Source organism: Bubalus kerabau, chromosome 2, assembly GCF_029407905.1.
Source record: "Bubalus kerabau isolate K-KA32 ecotype Philippines breed swamp buffalo chromosome 2, PCC_UOA_SB_1v2, whole genome shotgun sequence".
In the NCBI taxonomy this organism is placed as follows: Eukaryota; Metazoa; Chordata; class Mammalia; order Artiodactyla; family Bovidae; genus Bubalus; species Bubalus kerabau.
The window spans coordinates 145600997-145614593 of NC_073625.1; the positions used below are offsets into that span (position 1 = coordinate 145600997).

Genomic DNA, 13597 nt, shown 5'->3' on the forward strand with positions numbered 1-13597 from the left:
AAAAATTTTTTAAGTAGGGTCAAACAGTTGCTAGTTCTTAAAACACTGTATTACATTATTGCAGTGCTCTTGGTCTTCCCAGTGATGACCAGAAACCATCAAGAAAAGGTTCATATGTTGTCTTCTATGCTTCTATTTCAGATCAGTGTGTGACAGTTATTTAAAATAAACAGGTTTGGTGCTTAAGGCTGACATAGTTATTTAAGTTAGTTGCCCTGTACATGGTGTTCCCCTGAGACATAGGATGACCCATTTACCTGAGAATGAAAGCATACTGTTTCTGGCTACTTTTTTTCGACCTCCCCTGAATCTGCTTTAAAGAATAAAAAAGTGTCCTTCAGCTAAGGGAAGGGCCAGATTTTTTGTGTGTGTTGGTTCTTCTTTCTGTTGTTCTTTCATCTCCAGTGCCAGGTGCTTGGCATGATAGGTGCTCAATAAATGGTAGGTCTATACCTATGTGGTATTGGCTCTCTGCTGATGAATATGCTTATATAAGGTGGGCAGTGAAATGTAGTGGATGTGGGCTGAGGAGTCAGAGTGCTTGGATTTGATGTCTTGCTATATTTTTCTTTTTTTAATCAGTTGGTGATCTTGAATTCACCTTCCCAGGTGGCGGCGCACTGGTAAAGAATCTGCCTGCCAGTGCAGGAGATGCAGGAGACGTGGGTTCCATCCCCCTCAGTCAGGAAGATCCCCTGGAGTAGGAAATGGCAACCCACTCCAGTATTCTTGCCTGGGAAATCCCATGGACAGAGCAGCCTTGTGGGCTATAGTCTATGGGGTCGCAAAAGAGACACAACTTGACGACTAAACAGCAAACAGATATTGTCTATTAAATGGACATTTTCACTGAAGTACCTACATGTTGCAGTTAAAAGGTGAAATTTATCAGGCTGTTTTTGTTTAATTCTGTTCTATTTAAAAAATGGAAGAGAAATGACAACTTTTTAAGTTCAGTCAGTTTTATTTGTATATAAATTCCTGCCTTAAAATTCATTCCCTGAATAAAAGATAAAACTTTGGAAAATATGACTCAATTAAGACTTCTGTTGAATATATGTGACATGCACGGATATGTTTGGTTCTGCACATTATACCTGCTTTGGTCATCCCTGTAATGGAACTCACCAATGTTGGTTGACCAGGGAAGAGAATCGCCCATTATTTGTGAGCCTTTTGTTTTGCTGTAACTTTTTATTTTGTATTGGGGTAAAGCTAATGCCTAGCGTGCTGCAGTCTGTGGGGTGGCAAAGTCAGACATGACTGAGCGACTGAACAACAACAGCGAAGCATCTGATTAACAATGTTTTGACAGCTTCAGGTGAACAGCAAAGGGCCTCAGCCACACATACGCATGTATCATTCGCCCCTAAATTCCCCTCCTGTCCAGGCTTCCAGGTAACGTTGAGCAGAGTTCCATGTGCTATACCATAGGTCCTTGTTGATTATCCATTTTAAATATAGCACTGTGTACACGACCTTTGGAAACTCCCTAACTATGTCTTCCCCACCATTCCTTCCCCCCACAACTCCGTGCACCACCGGCAGCAGTAAGTTTGTTCTCTAAGTCTGTGAGTCTCTTTGTATTTTATAAGCAAGTTCATTTGTATCGTTTCTTTTTAGATTCCATGTATAAAGGGTGAGTGAGCCTTTTAAGTCTCAAGTATGTTGTACAATTGACTACATCCACATAGATTGGAAACCTTACCTTGAGTTTTTAAAATTCTCTTTTGCCCCACCAACAGCGTGGACATAAGACTAGGTTTTAGAGACTTAAGGAATGGGTGAATTGGGAGTTTGAGAATGAAGACTGAAGCTGAGAGTACCAAAGTGCAGAGGATTTGAGAGGAACCAGAAGATGGAAGAGGGAAAGAGAGGGAAGGGGACTAACATCAGTTGATGACATTTCAGAACATTGGAGAAGATTCCTGCCCACACCTCCATGTCCTAAAAAGAAAAGAATAGGGACTAGTGAAGGGGGTGTGGGTTTGGCATCAGATATTGTTTGAATACAACTCCGGTGTTTACCAATGGAGTGATCTTGAGCACACAGGTAACCTCTGTTCACACAGGTGAACTTTGGTTTCTTCATAGTGCCCTGAGGATAGCAATGTCTATTTTGCACACTTGCATGAACTAGAAATAATACATTGAATGTGACTGGTACGAATCCCAGTGTGTGTCACTATGACATTTACTAGGAAACCAGGACTTGCTGTTGTAGTATTAGCATTGGCTGCTTTTCATTTCATTTGCCCACCGTATTACATCTGGAAGGTAACAGTTATTAGCTGTGGTCTAATGGCTCTTTTTGGAGCCATATGCTCAACTTGGACTTTTATTTGATATAAGACGCTCTCACTCTGTCTTTTCTATTGACCCTTTTTAGGTAAGAAAGGACCTGAGAATGCTGTACATGGTAGCAACTAAGTGTTGCTGTTTTTCATTTTGACAACTCAGTGTTCTTATTTTATCACTGAGGACAAAGTGTTTTTGCTACTCTTGCCAGTCAGTGGTTTGTGGGTTTTGTAGCTTTGTTTGGAAGTGAAAGTTATGCATAATATAACTGTACTTTAAAATAAAAATGGCCAACTGTATTTTGTCTTTCAAGCCATTAAAGCGAATTTATTTTGACAGAAATTTGGAAATTTCCCCCCCAAAATTAAAATCTGTGAAGTGCATACCATTTCTTGTCTCCCACATTCAGGGGCTGTGCTAAACATGATACTTGCATTTTCTCACTAGCACTGAACCAAGCACTGTGGTGTGAAGGAACAATCTGAGGCTCAGAGGGTTAATTAACTTTCCAGCGTCAAGGTCGAATCTAATGAATCTGAATTTGGAACCCTATTGTGACTTTGTAGCCTGGGTTCTTTCCACAGTACTACATTGCCCTCAAAATTACGTTAGTGTCTCATGGTGATATTAGTGGTTTGGAGAAAGTGGGTTAGGTGGGTCGTGTGAGGATTTAAGATAAAATTTAGAATCAGAAGTAACAAGTCTGATTATTTGATACAGCATCTCCAGAGTATAGGCATTTGGTGCAGTTACAGAACGTGATTTTAGTTGATTCTTGAGTTAATTTTAGGTGGTCTGCACATGCTGCTTGAAATAACATAGAATCACATGAGAAATGGCTGTTTTTTTGAATTCCCTTTCAGTGTTTTCTTGACAGATCAAGGAGCAACTCTCAGTTTGATTCTAGAATCTCTCGATGTAGCTGCTCATTTGTTTTTCTTAAAGAGAGCAGACTTCAGGCAACCAAGCAGCCTGATAGCTAGACTTTAATAATTGTTTTGTTGTTTTATTACATTTAAATTTTACAATTACTGCCCATTGATGCCATGTAAGTCAGATTTTTCATTTACAAGGTAGTAATGTAAAGTTTCCCTTATAGAAGTTTATTATAGGGGAAAAAGTGAACATTTGGCATCTCATAGTACCCGTACAGGTTTTGCATGCATGAAATAAGATGCAGGTATTCCTGCATCTTATTATTTAGGAATAGATCAAATCACTTTGTGATACTGACACTGAATTTTACAGTTAAGAAAACAGTTTGGAAGAGGAAGAGTCACTAAGTATGTGTCTCAGGCTGAGCCCAGAGTCCACATACACTGACTTCCAGAGCCACATAGCATTCCTCCAGGGCTGCACCCTGCAGCCCCTGGAGACCAGCAGCACCCTCATTGCAGTTTGAGCTGAAATGGGTGTTGCTATTTTTAAACAATGCTCTGTAGTTCTGAATGGCACACTTGTGTTCTTTGTTTTTATTGGCTTATGGGTGCTTTTCCAGAGGACATGCCAGCCATTGCCCTACGCTAATAAGCCTCACTAAATAGACTCATAGCCTGGAGGGATGCAGGCATGAAATAAATTGCTTGTTACAATAGTGTGACATTTTAAAAAATATTGGTTTAGCTATTTTTCATATATAAAATGTCATAATATGATAGGTAATGAATAGAAAGATGTGCTGTCACTCTGAAGGATGAGGCATTTTAGAACATTTGAATGACACCCTTTCCTTTGAGAATAAGTGAATTTAAGAAAAATATATTATCATTTTAGGAGAGTCAAACATTTCATTTCCTATTTCACATCTCATTTAAAGCCTCTTTTTTAAGTGGAATGTTTAAAAAAAAAAACAAAAAATCTGCAACTCAAGCTATGTAAGAGAACTTGGACATTGCTTATATGCTCTAGACAATAGCTGCTGCTGCTGCTGCTACTAAGTCACTTCAGTCGTGTCCAACTCTGTGCGAGCCCATAGACAGCAGCCCACCAGGCTCCCCCATCCCTGGGATTCTCCAGGCAAGAACACTGGAGTGGGTTGCCATTTCCTTCTCCAATGCATGAAAGTGAAAAGTGAAAGTGAAGTTGCTCAGTCATGTTTGACTTCTAGCGACCCCATGGTCTGCAGCCTACCAGGCTCCTCTGTCCATGGGATTTTCCAGGCAAGAGTACTGGAGTGGGTTGCCATTGCCTTCTCTGAGACAATAGCTATGATACTATAAAATATTCTAAATATAGATTAAAAATGGGAAGTTGATAAATTGGCTATTTAGTTTGATTAGTGTAGAGCAGTTTATTAAGCTTTACATTAGTGAGATTTAGTATTATAAATCTATACTTCCTATGTCATTGACCTCTCAACCTCATAACAAATATTTAGAGGAAATTTTAAAAAGGATTTTATATCCTTTATAGAGATTTTTTTCTGAAAAACATGTTAAATGGTACTGATATCAAACATCACTTTTATTAGAAAATGAAAAAAAAAAAAATCCTCCTCATAGCTAAGTGTCAGCTCAAAATCCATTAGTCATCTTATCTGGGTGTGGGTACGACTCCTTGGAAATAGTTCCTCAAATATAACTTCTCAAATTTAGTTCCTCTTCATTGATGGATCTGTGAAACTAAACCTCAGCTCAAGCAACATACAACAGTGGAGCAGGCATAAGATACCTACATCTTCTTATTCAAAAAAAGCACAAAGTACAAGGTATGTAGGAGTTGCTAGTCCATGAAAATTCTGAAATCCAGTTAGATGTTTCTCAGCTAGGTTCAGGCCTGGGAATAATCCTTCATGGTTCTTGATTCTACCCTATGGAGTATTGAGTTATCCTTCCTATTCATGAAGGGTGGTATGTGTTTACAGCTGAGTTTTCTCAGCCTGTTTCTTGCCTGTAGAAAGTTGGGGGTTTATGGTGTTTTTTCATTTAGGACCCTCTCCATTCCTTCCAGTCAAAACTGGCAGTGTTTCTTCTGATAAAATCCTCTCAAAACTTTTGTGGGTCTCCCATGAAGCTTATTGAGGTTTACTCTTGTTCGTCAAAAAGCACACCCATCTTAGAGATGATTCCTTCTCTACCTTGGGTTTCTGCAAAAATAAGGGAGAGACAATGCCCTTTAACTTAGCAAAACCCTGTTGAGAGAACCTGTGTTAGGTGAGCTTGATTAAGGAAACTCGCACCTAAGAGGACCTGTGAGTCACACCCTTAAAAGTTGTAGGAGGTCTTATAGCCTGATTGAATAATACTCTGACATGCCACATTTCCCAGGCCTTACCAAAAGGATTTCAGAAGCTTCAACCTTGACCTCACTTCACACTTTTTTTCAGACAGTTCCCTAAAAATGATCTTTGGTTGGAAACTATTTCTTGATTTTAGCGTTACTGAGAAGGCAATGGCACCCCACTCCAGTACTCTTGCCTGGAAAATTCCATGGATGGAGGAGCCTGGTGGGCTGCAGTCCATGGGGTCGCTAAGAGTCAGACACGACTGAGCGACTTCACTTTCACTTTTCACTTTCATGCACTGGAGAAGGAAATGGCAGCCCACTCCACTATTCTTGCCTGGAGAATCCCAGGGACAGCAGAGCCTGGTGGGCTGTCGTCTATGGGGTCGCACACAGTCGGACACGACTGAAGTGACTTAGCAGTAGAGAATCTTCAAAACCTTCAAGTCTTGTCTTTTTTTCATTTAGTGATCCTTCCCCCAATTTATCTTCTCACAGGTTTCCCTAAACGGCAAGAAGAAACCAGGTAGCCTCTTCAGTACTTTGCTGGGAAATCTCCTCAGCTAAATCACACAGTTCATTTGGCGCTTTTAAAACATCTCATATAATTGCACAAATCTGCAGGTCATGTAACTACATGTTCAGTGTCAGTATTGTTAAACCGTCTGCCACTACGTAATTTCTAGTTTCCAATAAGATTTTCATCACTTTCATTCATGCCCTTATTAGAAATCTGTTCAAAGTCCGAAGTTCTGTTAACAGTGTGTTCGAGAGTTTACACTTTGACTTATGGTCTTCTTAGGCCCACTACACAGTTCCATAGCCACTACCACTGTTTAGATTTCTGTCATGGCAGCACTCTGCTTCCAAAATCTGGATTAGTTATCCTGCTGAATAGCAAATTACCCCCAGACTGAATTGATTTTGAACAACAAATACTATCACAGCTTTTGCTGGAAAGGAATTGACTTAGCTGAGTGATTCAAGATCTCTCAGGATGTTGGAGTCAAACTTCTGATCAGGGTTGTGTGTACTGTGCTGTGCTTAGTCACTCAGTCATGTCTGCCTCTTTACGATCCCTTGGACTGTAGCTCACCAGTCTTCTCTGTCCATGGAATTCTCCAGACAAGAATACTGCAGTGGTTTGCCATGCCCTCATTCAGGGTATCTTCCCAACCCAGGGATCAAACCCATGTCTTCCACATTGTAGGCGGATTCTTTACCATCTGAGCCACCAGAGAATCAGGGTTGTAGTTATCCCAAAATTTGACCAGGACTGGAGAATCTGCCTCAGAATTCACTAATGTGGTTGCTGGCAGGCCTCAGAAGATCCAATTCTAGTCTCACTCTTCCAGGGCTTTCCATAGGAATTTCCATAGTTCCAACCTGGAGCTTTCAACAGAGTAGCTGGCTTCCCTCAGGGCAAGAGATCGAAGGGCAACAGCCAGGGAGAGAGTTTGTATGAACCCAAGGTGAATATGAAAGTATTTTAATAAACTAATCTTGAAGGTATAACTCACGACTTCCTGCCCTATTCTGTTCATTACTGTTGAGTCACCAAATTTAGCCTGTGCTCAAGGGTAAGAATAACAGAATGCAAGGATCATCTGGGGCCATCTTAGTAGCTGCCTCCCACAGTGTAAGAATGTCATTGTCATTGTTGGAAATATCCTTAAAATCATCTTTGAGTACTTGCTATGTACCAGGTACTGTTCTAAATTATATTCTTGGATTATCCAGTGTAATAGTAATTTTGTAAAAAATGTTTTACTGTATATTAAAATGTGATTTACCATTTAATTTGACATAGTGAAAAGTGACATTTGAAATCATGGCACCTCAGAGGGAAATTATCTGGTCTTTAAACTATCTGACCAGGAAGAATTCAAATTAAAAGAGATTTCCAGGTAACTCTCTGAAGTATAAATCTAACTAGGAGGCTGTTAGGGGAAATCCCAAAGTTGAAGCCATCCTGTCCTTAGGGAGTTTCAAAATCCATTGACAATTTGTGAAAATTTCACATTTCTGCAAAAGACTGTATTTCATTGGTTAGTAGATAGGAATGCAGTAGAATGTGTTTGTCCATATGGTATTTTCACTTGCTTCTGAATGTGTTCCTTTTGACTTTATATAGCCTGCAGCCCTTGTGAAGACCTTATTATTTGATAGTCGGAAGATACATATTTTTAATGGAGTTCAACTGGTTTTAGAAAGATAGGTATCTTTGATTTAAAAAAAGAGCATTAGTTGCATGAATAGTAATTTCAACTTGTTCATTCATTCCTATTTTGAAAATCAAGTTTTATATATTGTAATACATGAGGTATTCTTTTGTGCTATTGATAAAATTAAAAAATAGAGCATATAGGCATATTATGAAAACATCATTAAATGTTATGAACAATTGAAATTTCAAATTCATACTCTGGCCTCACTCTTCCAAACATACTTTAGTAATTAAAGATACTTGAGTTGAATATTTCTATTTTCCATTTTACTTTCATTGTACTTTCCTAAACAGATTTCTATAAGAGGTGGGATCATCAGGAAGTGCATAGAGAATACTTTGTCCAAATGTTTGAAGTCATGCTTCACTTAGAAATCAAGGGGAGCTTCCATTCTTGTAAGTGAGAAGTTGCTATTCAATATCTAGCAATCAGTGATGATCTTCCTGCCTCTACTGCTATCTGTGTGGGTACCAGATTGCTGCCATGATCCTCACTGTTAGGCTAGGTTGCTGTGGGCCTCATGTCTTAGTGATACCCTCATAGATTGAAGTCCCTTGAGACATATGGTCTTCGTTCTGTGTCCGAACACATAGAAAATTCCCTGTGTGTTCTATAGGGTACAGTGTAGTTCTTAGGGAGACTTAACAGTCTGCAAGTTGTGTTTTTCTTATTTACCTTTTGCTACTCAGGTTGGTTAGGGTCCATATGGATTAAGCCAGAGGATGCTCTTTTCTGTTGATACCACCCAAGGAAACAGTAGCTACTAACCCAGTTAGCTAGAATGATGGTATTTATGAGTACATGAGAGGCCCTGTTTTTAGCCTCCAAGAAGTCTTCATCTGAGGGCCCAACAGTACCAATACTTTGAGCAGAGGCTGAGCTTTTAAAGAAAGACTGCTTAGTTTTTATGGTAGGCCTCCAGCTGATCTCAAAACTGCCTCCTACCAGGCAACAACTCAGTCCTGAGACTATGTTGTGTGTCTTGTCTGTGACCCTCTCTTCCTCAAGGGTGGCGTTTTCAATTTGGGATCAGTGAGAGGTCCATGAACTTTCTGAAAATTTATGTCAATTTTGTATATGTGCCTTTTTCCAAGACAGAAGTCATAGCTTTTATCAGATCCTCAAAGCATCAGTGACCTGAAAAAGGTTAAGAACTACTACTTAAGGGCAAATTCCTCCTTCTGAGGTTTTTTTAAGTCCATCTTGGAATTTTACCTTCTCTGATTCTGCCTCATGAATCCTCTATTTGTAAAGGGGTTGTCAATGCTCAATGCTGTTCCTCTAAAGCCCAAATCCCTACCACCCCCCTTAAGTGTAAGACTCCTGATTAGAGATTTAAATGACATTTCATAAATTGCATTTCTAGAATCTACTAGTAATTGCTTATTGCTGTTTAGTCTTTACGTTGTGTCCAACTCTTTTTGTGACCCCAGGAACTGTACCCCATTAGGCTCCTCTGTCCATGGGATTTCCCAAGCAAGAATATTGGAGTGGGTTGCCATTTCCTTCTCCAGAGGATATTCCCAACCCAGGGATCGAACCTGTGTCTTCTGCATTGGCAGGAAGATTCTTTACCACTGAGCCACCTGCAAAACCCATTAGTAATTGCTTAGTAAATAATAAAAGAATGTCTTGTTATCACATGAGAAATTTAGGCTTTTCAGATTGCTTTATATTCATGATATTTAAAGCAATATGCAACAATTTTTTCATTTTAAATTTGGGGAAACAGAAATCACACAGCAAGACAGTGACACACTTGGGATTAATGCTCAAATTACTTGAAGCCTATTTCAGGGCTTTTACTAATCCTCAGTTTCCAAAGCTACATCACCCTGCAACTCTTGATAAAAGGAGGTTTTGACAGTATCTATTCACAAAATTGAGTTTCTGACTTTGCCTCCTCAGAATTAAGAATAGCCCCAGATGGTGACTCAGCTCGACTTGAGAACTTGTCTCTTTGGCGCCCACCTGCCATCCCCCATCACTTCCCATCTCTGGGTCCATGGAAGGTACTGCTGGCTGCTCATGCTCCCACTTCCTACTCCACTCTGCAGCTTTCTACTTACTCAGTGGCATGTTTCCCTTGCTCCTTTCTGCATCACAAGTGCTCGGAGGATGGAGGCAGGATCCATAGGATTGGATCCCAGGGTAATAAGAGTGATAGTCACCGTGGTGAACTTGGCTCCCCCACACTTCTCATCTCTCTCTGGCACATTGTCCTTTGTCCAATATTAGGGGCTTAAGCAGTCCCTTAACATTTGGATGGTTCTTTCTCAGACTCCTCTGCAACCTGGGTTATAGACAGGGGTAAACTAAAGGAGATCAGTCCTGGGTGCTCTTTGGAAGGAATGATGCTAAAGCTGAAACTCCAGTACTTTGGCCACCTCATGCGAAGAGTTGACTCATTGGAAAAGACTCTGATGCTGGGAGGGATTGGGGGCAGGAGGAGAAGGGGACGACAGAGGATGAGATGGCTGGATGGCATCACCAACTCGATGCACATGAGTTTGGGTGAACTCTGGGAGTTGGTGATGGACAGGGAGGCCTGGCGTGCTGCAGTTCATGGGGTCTCAAAGAGACACGACTGAGTGACTGGACTGAACTGAAGCCCACACCCAGATCCTGCTATGGAACTTTCACCACAGGCTCTGTACAGGGGGGCTTTGAAGTTCTCCGGTCAACTGGTTCTCCAGCTGTGTTTTTTAGCTTCCAGATGTAGAAGCCAAATCACTCCTAAATAAGTCACAGATTGGAAAAGCAGGAAAGAATGTTTGTAGAAACCAGGTTGCAAAGAGAAACATATGGATATGTTTTGGTTTGGCCCACACAGTGCCCGGAAAAATTTCAAGGTAGTTGTCTACATGGAAAAAGAAAGATATTTTATGTAAACATCTAGATTTCAGACTGTTTGAAAAGTCATAGGATCTCTTGACCCTGGTCAGCATTCTTGTGTGGCTTGCGCTTTGAGTGGGGCATGCAGGCTTCAGTTGGCAAAATTTCCACTAGAATTCTTCCTCTCGAATAACTTATTTCATTTATCAATGAAAAAGGCAAGCCTCAGAGAGATCAAATGACCTGACAACTGTGCCATCCTGTGTGGTAGCCACTGGTGCTGTGTGGAAAAAGCACTGAAAGTGTGTGACTGAGTGGAATTTCATATTTTAATTTATTTAAACTTAAAATTTAAAGCTGAAGCACTGTGAAATATTTTTCAGCTAAGCACAGCTTTATCGTTTTGGTGGTACTATATTTCGATTAACTCTTGGGTCATGTTAGATATTATTGAATTATTAGATATTAATAGTTATTAATTATTAGATATTATTGCAATGCATGTATACTTTGTACTTTTTAAAATGTGGCTGCAGAACTCTAAAAATTGCAAATGTGGTTCATGGTGTATTTCTGTTGGATGGTGTTGACCTGACAGAGGTCACACAGCTTGTTGGTGGAAAATCTGGAATGTATCAGCTGATAACCACAGTTCTAACCATATTTTTTCTTTATTATCAATACTTTATAAAGTGTTGCCCAAATTTTCTTCTAATTCTCAAAACCTTTTCTTTGTACCAGACAATCTCTCAAACTCCTCTAGGAGTGTATTTTTCCTCCTTCTTGCATGGCACATGTACAGAGGTGACTTTATGCAAATAAAAATTTAGCTTTGTGTGTTATAGTGGTCATATAATAAAGGTAATTTTAAAGATAATACAGTTAATGTTCATGATATATAAAGGCTAAAATTATTTTCTCATTTTAAGTGATACTGACCATTAGTTGTCTCTGAATTATTTAAGAAAATAATTTTTAACATATTCAAAATAACATTGTATTTTATTTTGTCACAAATGTATATTAGTCTAAAATTAGTTGCATATTGTATCTCATTGTATAACCAGCAACCTGATCAAAATGCAACACCACCAGCATCCCAGAAGTTTCCTTGAGCCCCTTGCAGTCATGAACTGTTCTTCACTCCCTAAGGATAATTGCTATGAATTGATTTTGCCTGTTTTTATATTTTACATCAATGAAATCAAACAAATGAATCAAACAGTTCTTTTTCTTAGCATTGTGAGATTCATCCAAGCTATTACATGTAGTTATAGATTGCTCACTTCTTTTAGTATGCCATATTATAAGTCTATCACAATTTATCCATTCTGTGATTGATAAGCATTTGAGTAATAGGTCTGCTGCTATGAATGCTCTAGTTCCTTTTGACTTTTTTTTTAAGGGTTAGTAACTACTTAATGTCCTCAATGACTATAGCTTAAGGTCTATTTTGAGTGCATTTGAGTGCAAGTTGTTATTTTAGTATTTCTCCTCTGTTAATGCTAATTTAATATCCTTATGCATCCTGTCTGTATGCACTGGACTATTACCACTACAAATTAAAAAATATGACCAGAAATAAAAGCAACTAAAACTTAACATTCAAAATGCAAGCATTGGTGTCATTGTTCAGCCAAGGATAATGATAAGCTGCCTAGGGATCTGTCCAGATGTGAGCTGACTTATCTTTTCTCTGTTCACCATCATTTCTGTTCTTCTGCTACATTCTTTTTCCATTTGTACTGTGCAAAAGGGTCATTTTAAAGTAATTAATTTAAAAACTTAAAATTACATCAGGCCTGATTCTTCCTTTTTGCTAATTTCCTGAAACATGTTCACAATCCCTTGATTTGGAAACATTGCCTCTCACTAGAAGTGTCCAGAGGATAGCTAAGCATTTAAGAGGAGTGTTAAAGAGTTAACTCAGATATCTGGTGGGTGGTTGAACTAGCCTTAAGAATATTTCTAAACTAGAATAATGTCATTTTTAAATTCTGAGACGCTAGCTTAAGTGAACAATAATGAAAATAAGAATTATTTGTAGTGACATGCTCAGCAATTTATTACTACACAGTTTTCACACTAGAGTTTGCTTTATTACATATAAATGGCTAAAAAGGCAATGTTCTTGGAATTGATTCATGAACATTCAATAATGTTACTTTTATAACTTGTCATAATAGAACTTGTGTTGTGCTATGCTACAGTTTGTCTTTATACAAATTATGATAGAAAAAAATTAATAAGATATTTATGTTAACCAGAATCTACCCTAGTTTTTTAAAAGAATAGATTTCTAAATCACTGAGGAGTATATCCTCCTAGCCACAGATTTAACAGATATTTCCTATCTTGTGATTCAGGCAGTCCCTAGAAGTATTAGTATTCAAAGGTAATAAGCTTGTATGTACTAAACTCTTCTTTAATTTCAGATTTTTAGTTATTTATACTGGCTCCCATCCCCAACACTACTTAGTTTACACCTGTGAAGTTTCGAAGGGAAGCTATTCAGAAACTGCTCAAAAAACCATATGGGTGGTTCTGGAATCTTATCAGGTATTTAGGGAAATACCTTCAGTACACTTAGAGAATTGTTTAGTAGAGACATCTGAGATTAAAAAATTATAACTTCGGTTCCTTAAAATATAGCCCATTCAATATATTATAGTTTATCTCTGAAAATTAGACTACATAGAACAAATGTCTTTCCATGACATTTTCTTTAATTTTTTTTAGTTGAAAAGATTTATGATTCTGTTTTCTGAAACAGAAGATAGTCCAGGAAAATTACTGTTATGAATTTAGGATAGGTAATCCAAACAGGTGTGATTTGATGCAACTAACGTTACATGAGTAGCCATATAAAGATACTGAACATCAGTATTTTTTTGTTTTCTAACAGTTCAAAAGACTGTTACTTAAAAGAGCAGACATATTCATGCTTACTGCTTGTCTGTGATTTGAACATTGTGGCCTGGACTTGACCCAGCCTGATTTATCTGAACCTAAGG

At 38.7% G+C, this 13597-nt stretch overlaps 1 protein-coding gene across 11 annotated transcripts in view; it reads left to right on the forward strand.

The window, feature by feature from the left end:
* The window catches only part of GOLIM4 (golgi integral membrane protein 4), an 84010-nt gene that overhangs the window by 4430 nt on the left and 65983 nt on the right, over positions 1-13597 (forward strand). Inside the window, exon 1 of one of the 11 annotated variants that reach the window (XM_055569148.1) lies at positions 9746-9760. The exons of the other annotated variants lie outside the window; for them this stretch is intronic. The gene's annotated coding sequence lies outside the window, so the exon portion shown is untranslated. Of the gene's footprint in view, positions 1-9745; positions 9761-13597 lie in introns of those variants that run through there. 11 annotated transcript variants of the gene reach the window in all.